This window comes from Gracilinanus agilis, chromosome 1 (genome assembly GCF_016433145.1).
Source record: "Gracilinanus agilis isolate LMUSP501 chromosome 1, AgileGrace, whole genome shotgun sequence".
NCBI classification, from domain to species: Eukaryota; Metazoa; Chordata; class Mammalia; order Didelphimorphia; family Didelphidae; genus Gracilinanus; species Gracilinanus agilis.
The window spans coordinates 189,058,770-189,068,836 of record NC_058130.1 but is presented as its reverse complement, the minus strand read 5'-3'; positions in this window follow the sequence as shown (position 1 = coordinate 189,068,836).

Genomic DNA, 10,067 nt, shown 5'->3' with positions numbered 1-10,067 from the left:
TCCAATCACCAGAAGGACAGCTGAAACAGGCACTATGGGATGCATGGAGCTTGGTCAGACATGGAAGATACAAAGTTCATCCACTACATCCTGGTCAAGCACTAATCTTGCCACTGGACTTTGATAACTGTCAGAGAATGAGGCTTATGACTGTGTAATTCTGCCTCTCTTAAATACAGTTCTTGGGAAAATCAAGACATCACCCTGTGATGCCATTGATCTTCAAAAATGAAAGATGAACAGAACAAAACTGATTTTGTTCTAGGCTTTGTACTAAGTCCTGGGGATTCAAATACAAGCAAAAAGAAAGATGTCCCTGCCCACAAGAAGCTTACTTTCTAATTTGTACGTAGTAGGAGCTAAAGAAATGTCTGTTGACGGAATGACAATGTATAGAAAAAATTTCATTTTGTGCTCTCAAGCTCCCCCATTGGTTATCTGTAAACTTGGGTTGCTATTTTATTTATTTATTTATTTTTGCTAACTACCTTACTCTATTTTTCTAAATTGTAAGAGATCTCAAAGCTCTTTTTTTTTTTTTTAAACTCTTACCTTTTACCTTAGAATTGATACAAGTATTAGTCCCAAAGAAAAGAGCAATAAAGGCTAGGCAATTGGAATTAAGTGACTTGCCCAGAGCCATGCAGCTAGGGAAGTATTTGAGGCCAAATTTGAACCCAGGATCTCCTGTTTCTAGGCTAGGCTCTCAATCCACTGAGCCACCTAACTCTCCTTCCCCTCCCCACCCCCCCCAGCAAAGCTCTTCAACCAATCTTTGATTGAAAAACTTTTTTATGGCCACTCCTAAAGGATTATTCATTTTTTGTTTGGGAATCTCTGGTGAGGGAGAGATCATTTCTTCAAAGGCAGCCCACTCTATTTTGGACTGTTATTAATGGACTGATGTTTAGAAGTATGTGAGATTTCTTTACAAAAGGTGTGATATAAACATGAAGTATATTTTAATTGTGGTTCCCCCCCCTCTTCTTTCCGGTAGAGAACTGAGTAAAGCAGGTTAAGAAGAGGATTTTGTGATCAGGTGATTATTCAGGAGGAGTTTGAAAGAGGAGAGGGTAATAGCCTGGCAAATAAGTAAGAAGAAGGTTGCTTCAGGCATGGGTGTATAAGGAAAGAAAGCCTAGGCTGGAGAGTGAGAGAAGGGAATAAAGGGAGGAGCTGGTGAACAGGTCTGGACAGAATAGTTTAGGAATAAGAGGAATCAGAACTCCTATTGATAGGCACACAAGAGAAGGACCCAAGAAGTCTAAAGTAGATTTTTGAAGGAGGAGGAAACTGGTTAAAGGACCAGGACCTGGCTGATCTTCTGTGGACATTTAAATGGAAAAGAGGGCAAACTAGAAGTGAGAGCAAAGAAGGGAAGTCAGCTGAGCTGGACAGTAGAGAGTTGCTATTGTTGTTCAGCCATATCTGCCTCTTCATGATCCTATATGGGGATTTCTTGGCAAAGATACTGAGGTGGTTTACCATTTTCTTATCCAGCTCATTTTATAGATGAGGAAACTGAAGCAAACAAGATTAAATGACTTGCTCAGGGTTATGCAGCTAGGAAATATTTGAGGCAAGATTTGATGCTGATGAGTTTCTTTTTTCAACATCATTGTCATCATCATCATCATCATCATCATCATCACAACTCACATTTATATAGAGTTTTGCAATTTATAGCACAAATTTTCCTCCCAATAACCTTATAAAGTAGAGTGATTTTATAGATCAGGAAACTGCAGCTCAGAGAAGCTAAATGACTTGTCCAAGGTCACATGGCTAGGAACCATTTGAGCCTGGAATCATGTTGCCTCCCTAGAGGAATACAAGCCAGTGGTGTTATTTGGGTTATTCTCAATTGCTGACTAATCCCACCTGGCTGCAATCAGTAATCACTCTTGCAACCTCTTACTCATAGCATATCTATCTCCAGGCAGCTGTAATTGGTTATGCACAGATGCTTATGTTTGTCATTTGCATTATTATAAATATTCATTTATGTTTGTCATTCAGTTTACAAACTACTCCAGGACATGATCTCTTAGTTCCACTGGAGGGGTAGGGAAGAGTAGGAGAGAGGGGAAGAAGAGAGGGAAAGGGAAGAGAAGCAGAAAAAGGAGTAAAACAGATCAAAACAAAGACAGAGAGAGATAGAGATAGAGAAAGATGGAGAGACACAGTGAGACAGACTAGACAGACAGAAAGGGAGAGAGTCTGACTTTCTTTGGCTGTATATACTTCAGAATCAGGCAAATCACTTTAGAAATCCCAAATGAGTTATTGTCATGGCATAGACCTAACATCAGAATAATAAATTGGAAAGAGATTGGGTCAAGAATGGGTGGAAAGATAGAAAAAATAATCTATTGTTAAGCTTAAGGAAGGTTTGCATTATGGCCCAGTAATCCTATCTTGCCCATTAAGCCTATCTTGGTACTGAACTGTTAACTTATTAGGAAATTTGGAAACTCGCCCAAGTAGATTGTTCTAAAGATCCTATTAGATGCAAGATCATTCAGTGGGTAAGGATGTCCTCCTTCCTTGCCCAAAGGGTTGCCCAGCCTTGTTCTGCATAAGGTAAACTTTTCACTGCCACATCTTTGGAGAGCAAAGGAGAGATTTCTTTCCTAATCAGGTTCTTGAGTGTGTGTAATTTCTCCATGATCTCTTCTCAAGTGCCAGCCTTTCTTGGATACTGTTCCTTGGAGCCTAGCACATACAATTAGTCACAATATAAAGATATTAGGGATAGGTAAAGGAAAGCACTTGATCTGTGTTAAGAAGATATGGTTTTGCCACTTATTAATTGCCTGACTATGGGAGATGTTTTGTTTGAAAAAACTGTATATAAAGTTATATTTTTCTTTAGATGGAGGGTTTCTTAATGTGGAGTGGGAGTATTCATGAACTTATTTTAAACTATTTTGATAACTATTTTAATAGAATTGGTTTCCTTTGTAATCCTATGTATTTATGCATTCAAAAATGTTCTTCTGGGAAGGCATCTGTAGACTTCACCAGACAGCCAAAGAAGTTTGGCACAAAAAGGTTAAGAACCCCTAGCTTAGCTTTTTCTCATATAGATTTTATAAAGATGAGAAAGCATCTGAGGGCATATGAGTGAGTTCCTTCCATGGTATTTTGTGGATAATAATATTGTTAATCATTTTTTCTATTTGTTCAGTATTTTTCTCCTCTTTGAGATATATTGAAAATAATTTCTTCAATTGAGTTCAAAATTGTGATCCTCCAGGATAGGTTTCATATATATATATATTTGATCTAGTTCAGTTACCCTTCTTGTCTCCATCTCCCATTTTCACTTCTTATAACCTATCAGGAATGAAGGTGATAGAATTAAAAAAAGATGCTTCCACTATCTTCAATGATAAAAATGTTATACAGGTCTGTTTCATTTTTTTGTATATTTATTGTTCTTCCATTAAACTTTCTTTTATAAATGCATTTAAAAATGTTATTGGGAGGGGCAGCTGGGTAGCTCAGTGGAGTGAGAGTCAGGCCTAGAGACAGGAGGTCCTAGGTTCAAACCCGGCCTCAGCCACTTCCCAGCTGTGTGACCCTGGGCAAGTCACTTGACCCCCATTGCCCACCCTTACCAATCTTCCACCTATGAGACAATACGAAGTACAAGGGTTTAAAAAAAAAACCTATAAAAAATGTTATTGGGAAAGACATATGAAATAATGTAAAGTAAAATCAGCAGAACCAAGAGAACCTTGTGTACCTTGACAACAATAATGTATGATGACCAATTGTGATTGACAACTATTATCAACAAGGCAGGGATCCTGGACAACTCCAAGAGACTCATGACCAAAAAGAGTACCTACTGCCATAAAGGAATAGATGGAATACAGATGGAAACAAATCATTCTTCATTTCATTCCTCCAAGAATTTTTCTCTAGTGTAAGCAATATGTGTCTTGTTTCACAATGTTATGGAAAGGGAAATATATATTATATGATAATATATATGCAACTTATATCACCTGCCTTCTTAGGAAGAGGGGAAGAGTAGGTGGGAGGGGGAAAAAAGAATGAGACATAGATTTGTGGACATAACTAATGTCAGAATTTTTTTCTCTTGGATAGGTATTTTGATTATAATTCATTACATATTTATAATAAATCATATGTATTATATTATGCTACACATTAGATTATGTTATATATAAATATGTGGTAACAAAAATGATGTTGAGATAGGACTAATATATAAGATGACTGAAAAGATCTGAAGAACAAGGTTGTGAAAAGCTTTAAATGATGAACAATTGAATTTATATTTTATTCTAGAGGCAACAAGAAGAGAAAAGCTCCCTGAACAGGGGGTGGGTGACATGATTAAACCTAATTGTAAGAATGTAAATTTGGAAGTTTTTTGGGGAAAGAATCAGGAGGCTGAAAGTAAGGAGACCAGTGAGGAGGCCATTACAATCACCTGGGCAATGTAAGTGTTAAATTTAATGGTTTGGCTAAATATATGAAAATTATAAATCTTTTATTTGTAAAAGAGGTAGAAAGTAGACAAATACAAAAGGATAGAAAAAGACATTAACCTATCTAACTAAATATTGTTCTAGTGCTTGGCTAAGCCAGGACTTGTTAACCTTCAATCAGAATTAAACTATCTCTAGAAGACAGGAAGGGAAAACCAGTTATCCACTCACCCAAGACAATGACTGGAGTAGAAGGTGACTCCTGAGGCCTCTTTGAGCTGACCTTCTTCTTGAAGCCGACTTCCTCCTTTGAGTGACTCTCTTCTTGGAGTCCACTTTCTCCTTCTTTGAGTGACTCTCTTCCTGGAGTTCACTTTTTCCTTCTTTGAGTGACTCTCTTCTTGGAGTTCACTTCCTCCTTCTTTGAGTGACTCTCTTCTTGGAGTTCACTTTCTCCTTCTTTGAGTGACTCTCTTCTTGGAGTTCACTTTCTCCTTCTTTGAGTGACTCTCTTCTTGGAGTTCACTCTCTACTAGCTTCCTTCACTAGAAACCTTCACCAGAGACCTTCACCAGCCTACTCTGCTCAGGGATTTTCATGGCTTTTATGGAGGTTTCCTGTCCCTGCCCCTTTTCACGGGGGCCAATCACAGTTTCCAAATTGTCTGAGTTCTTACCTTTGGAACCATCTTTCTCAGTGTGTGAACTCTTAAATTTCTGGCTTATTCTTATCTAGCATCAAGTAAGGTGTGAACTCACTAAGTGGTTTGTGAGCTCCTCCACCTAGTTCAAGATTGCCAACCAAAGTGTTAACTAAGCAAAGAGAATAAAGGATTTCCTTTTCACAAATGCGAACTCAAAGAGAACCAAGAATTCCCTTTTACAGCAAGAAATTATGAAGACTTTTATTAGAATGGTTGTATAAATGGAAAGAAGAAGATGCAAAGAATGTGTTGGAAAATTGACAAGGCTTGGCAATTAATTGGATATGGGGGAAGGTGAGGGCGATTGAAGAGTCAAAGATGACATCAAGGTTGTGAACCCAGGGGACTGGCAGATGGTGTTGTCCTTGACAGAAATAGGGAAGTTGGAAGGAGGAGTAAGTAGGTTTAGGAAGAAACATGATGGGTTCCATGGTGGATATGTTGATTTGGAGGCCTTTATGTAGAGGATCCATCATATCTGGTACTGAAAATTACAGGAAATATACATTGGAGGTCCTAAGCTCTAAAGGCTCATATGTGGATTCTCTTTCATATTTCTCAGTTTTTCAAGAATATTTTGTCCCATAATATTGTGAACCACATTCTTACAAATTGCATTTGCATGTGTGTGTGTGTGTGTGTGTGTGTGTGTGTGTGTACATGAATGTATACCACAGAAAATTTCCCAGTTTTCCTGGATAGGGTTATAAGGGAGGAAATAAATATTTATTTAACACCTACTATGGGACAGACATTGTGCTAAGTGCTTTATGATATTTTCTCATTTGATCTTTATAACAGTTCCAAGAGTCTTACTAGTATCTCTGTTTTATAGATGAGAAAACTGAAGCAAACGGAATTTAAGTGAACTTGCCAGGGTCACATAGCTAGTAAGTGTTTGAGGTGTGATTTGAACTCAAGCCTTCATGGCTCTAGTCCAGCACTCTTTCCGGCCATCTAGCTGCTCTATTATAACTCAGCAGGAAAAGGTAAGTTCTTGAAAAGTCACTTTATGGTATGAGAGCCATTGACACAAAAGCTGTGAAAGTATAATGGAAACAGGAATGTGTTGGAGTCAGTTCTTTGGAATTCTTAAATTTTCTATGAGTATACTTACATAATCAACAAATGCTATATCTTGGGGCTTGATTTATTGTTTTGTTGATTTCTAACCTTAAGATGGTACTAGAGAAATTATAAATATAGCTGATTCAAACTTAAGTTTGCCTTTATGTACATTTGTGATTTTTTTGGGGGGAGGGAAACTGGTTGTTAAATATTTACCAATATACTGCTGAATGGAAATCATGCTGTACAAGTCCCAGGATTTGGGTTTGATTTTGAGCTGTGTTATATTGTGTGACCTTGGGTTAAATAATTTACCTCTAACCTCAGTTGCTCATGATAGGTCAGCATAGTTGAATGCTAAGGCTCCTTCCAGCTCTTAATCAGTAGTCTGCATTTAGCTCATCCCCTCTCTGAAAGTCTCTGTTAAACCAAGGTCTTTGGGGAATGGGTAGAAGTGTTTGTGAAAAGCATTATATCTATACAGCTCCATCTTCAGTTTATCTGTGTGTACCTGATCACTTGATTCCCTCATTTTTTTACCCTTTCATCCCCAGCTATAGTTTAAGAAAACAGCATGTTCACCTGTCTGCCAAAGAAGCCATTCCTTTATACCATATATGTGTGTGTGTGTATATATATATATATATATATATATATATGCGCATATATATTTTAATTTAATCAAGGTTAAATTAAAATTTAATTTTTATTAATTAATTACAATTATTTAATTAAAAACACACACACATATTAAGACCTAAGGATTCTTCTGTAAAAAAAACAACCACAAATCTTTATTCTCCAAGAATTTACTCTATGGTTTTACTTTGTCTAAGGTTAAGGAAGGGGGTACTGTACAATCAAGTTTACAATGTCTGATGAGTCACCCAGAAAGAGATGTCTGAGAGGCAGCTGGAGCGAAACATTTGAACCAAATGGGAAAGTTGAAGGTGGAGACTTAGATTTTAGGGGTCACCAGGGCAAAGGATTCAAAGCTATATCCATTTTAATACCCATATCACAGTGCCCTGAGGGGGTCACAACATTCCAAAAGGTTTAGCACAGACAACGAGCATCATCTGGCCATCTTTACACAGGCAAGACCCTGTTATAAAACTGGCACTTGAGAATTGCATCATTTGGTCAAAAACATTGACAAATATGTCTTCATTTAGACTTTGAAACCAGAACTTCTAGGGCAAAAAAAAAAGGGGCTGGGAAAGATGGATGATGAGCTCTTCCCTGTCCCACCCCCACTCCCTTTTAAAAAGAAGATAATTGAAATACTTGAACAGGGAAGATTCTCTTCTGTTAAAGATAACTTTCCCATCTCCCTTCCCTAGATGAGATTTAAAAAATATATATATTTAGCCCAGTTTGATTGAAATTTCTAATACTCCTATGTGGAATGCATCGAGGCTGCAAAACAGCTAGAAGATTGGCCTGGGGCTCCCTGCCCCTCTGAATTTTGTGGCACAGCGAAATTATTTGCATCTGTTTGCTCTTTCCATCAGCCCTCATCAGATGTTTAGGCAGTGGCCACTCTGACGTTGTTCTACTTTTCTCCTCACGTTGCCCACTAGGTGACGCCTGTGAATTTAACAGGCCAGTCTTTGCAAGCTGAGTTCTTGGAGAGGAGTTATTTGATTGGCATGCTTCTGGGGAGGATTCTATGCTTCGGTGCTTTAATAGATAGGATGCTGTGGCGTTTTTTCGACAAGCAATGTTTCCATTTCTTTTGGCAGGGAATGTAATCTTCACATGTTCTATGTATGGTTTATTATTATTATTTTTAAAAAATTTGCATCTGAAATAATCCTGCTTCAAAATTGGAAGGAGAAAGGATAGAGAAGAGGAAGAAGGAAATAAAGGCGAATAAAGATGAAAACTGCTAAACAGACACCTTCCCACTGGTCCTGGTGGTTGTGTTGGGTGCCACTCTAGAAATTAACACGAATAGATAAACATGAAAGCACCCTTTCCGAAGAGTCCAAAGACCTGGGTTCAAATTCCACTTCTGATACTATCTCTTTGACCTTGGATACTTAACTTCATCAGACCTCAGTTTTTTAATCTGTAAAATGAGAGGATTGGCCTGGATAGCCTCTGAAATCCTTTTTAGTTCTAGCTCTGGTCAAAGGGGGTCCTGTTTCCCTGAAGGAAGTCTCTCCAAAAGGGAATGACTAGCAAATCTCAGCAGGCAGTCAAGATGTTTCAATGATAAACTGGAGGCCAAGGTCACATTCCCTTTCCTGGTTATAGCTATTCAGATGCTTCTCATTGTCCCAAAGATTGTAAGCATGGAGCCTTGATTTTATTAAATAAACATACTGGGCAGGTATAAGTTAAGCCTAATGGTAAATAAGGGACAGATTAGAGGCAGTGGGGCCATTCCTGTAAGATACATTAAGGTGATTTATTTAAATTTGCTTGATTGTTTTTCTAGTAGGGAAATGTAATGTTCTCCAAATACAGCAGGTGTTCTAGGGCTTTTAAAAATGGCTAAATATTTAAAGGGGACAGTCAAGTCAAGGGTAACTGAGAGACCACATTTGCAATGTGCAAATTCTGAATATCCTGTCTCTTTCAGGCCTTAAAAAATCTTTTAAAAAACTTTAAGAAGTTTGTTTTTAAAAAGTGATCATGTTAAAGAATACTACCCAATTACAACTCCGACTATTATCTGCTGAACTGAAAGCATAGACCTTAGTGGAAAAATATGAACATTTCCTTTTAGGTGGTCCAACTTTATAACCTTTTGTATTTTATATATATGTACACACACACACACATATATTTTTAACATCTTAAGAGTAAGGTTGGTAATGTTACTCACATCTCAAGAATTAGGAATGGAGAAGTTAAATGATTTGCCAACAGTCCCCTAGTAAGTGATCCCCTTGTAGTGTCAGAATTGGGATTGAATTTCTTAGCTGCTTCCAGATTGTTGCTACATTTTTTCCTTACTCTCTTTCCCAAAAACCTGGTTTTTAGAGGAGCGCAATAACTAAGATGGGGCAACTGGAACACTGCCCCAGAATATTCAATTTAGAAGGTACTGATGACACGAACAGTCCTTCATTAGCAGAGGAACAACACAGTCGAGCACTTAGCAGGACTGGAAATACAAAGAAAGGCTCCCTTTCCTCAGCCCACCAAACCAAATCAAAACAACAACGATTATCCAACAAACAGTCTCTGCTCTAAAGGAGCTCATAGTCTAGTGGTAACAAGGGGGTCACTGATGTTAGTTGAGATATTGTCAGGTTCCATTGCAGTGGAGCCCATTTAATCATGTGATATTTTTATCTCTTATTAGAATTCAGAGATAGGAGAAACCTTAGAGATCATTTAGTCTGAGATTTTCAAAAAAATCTTTTTTGAGTCATGGGACTCTGGTAGTCTGGGGAAACCTGTGGATCTCTTCTCAGAAAAATGTTTTGTTGCCTCTATTCATAATGAAGGGAAATGCTTTATTTTGGAGGCTAGCAAAAAATGAAGATATAATTTCCCTCTATCCAGAGCCACAGAGACCTTGAAGTATATTTCAAGCATAGGCTAAAAATTCCTAATCTAGTCATTTTACAAAGGAGTAAACCAAGGCCCAGAGAGATTAAACAATGTTATCAGAGTCACATAGGCATTGGATTCATACCCAGAATTTTAAAGTCAAATCTACTATACCATGACATCTATACCACCTCTTTTTTTTTTATAAAAGTAATTTATGCTTTATTATACAGACCATCTAATTGGTTAAATAAAATAACAACAACATGTAAACCATAACAAGTGAATGACAGTCAAAAATACATGACAAAAATTCTAAT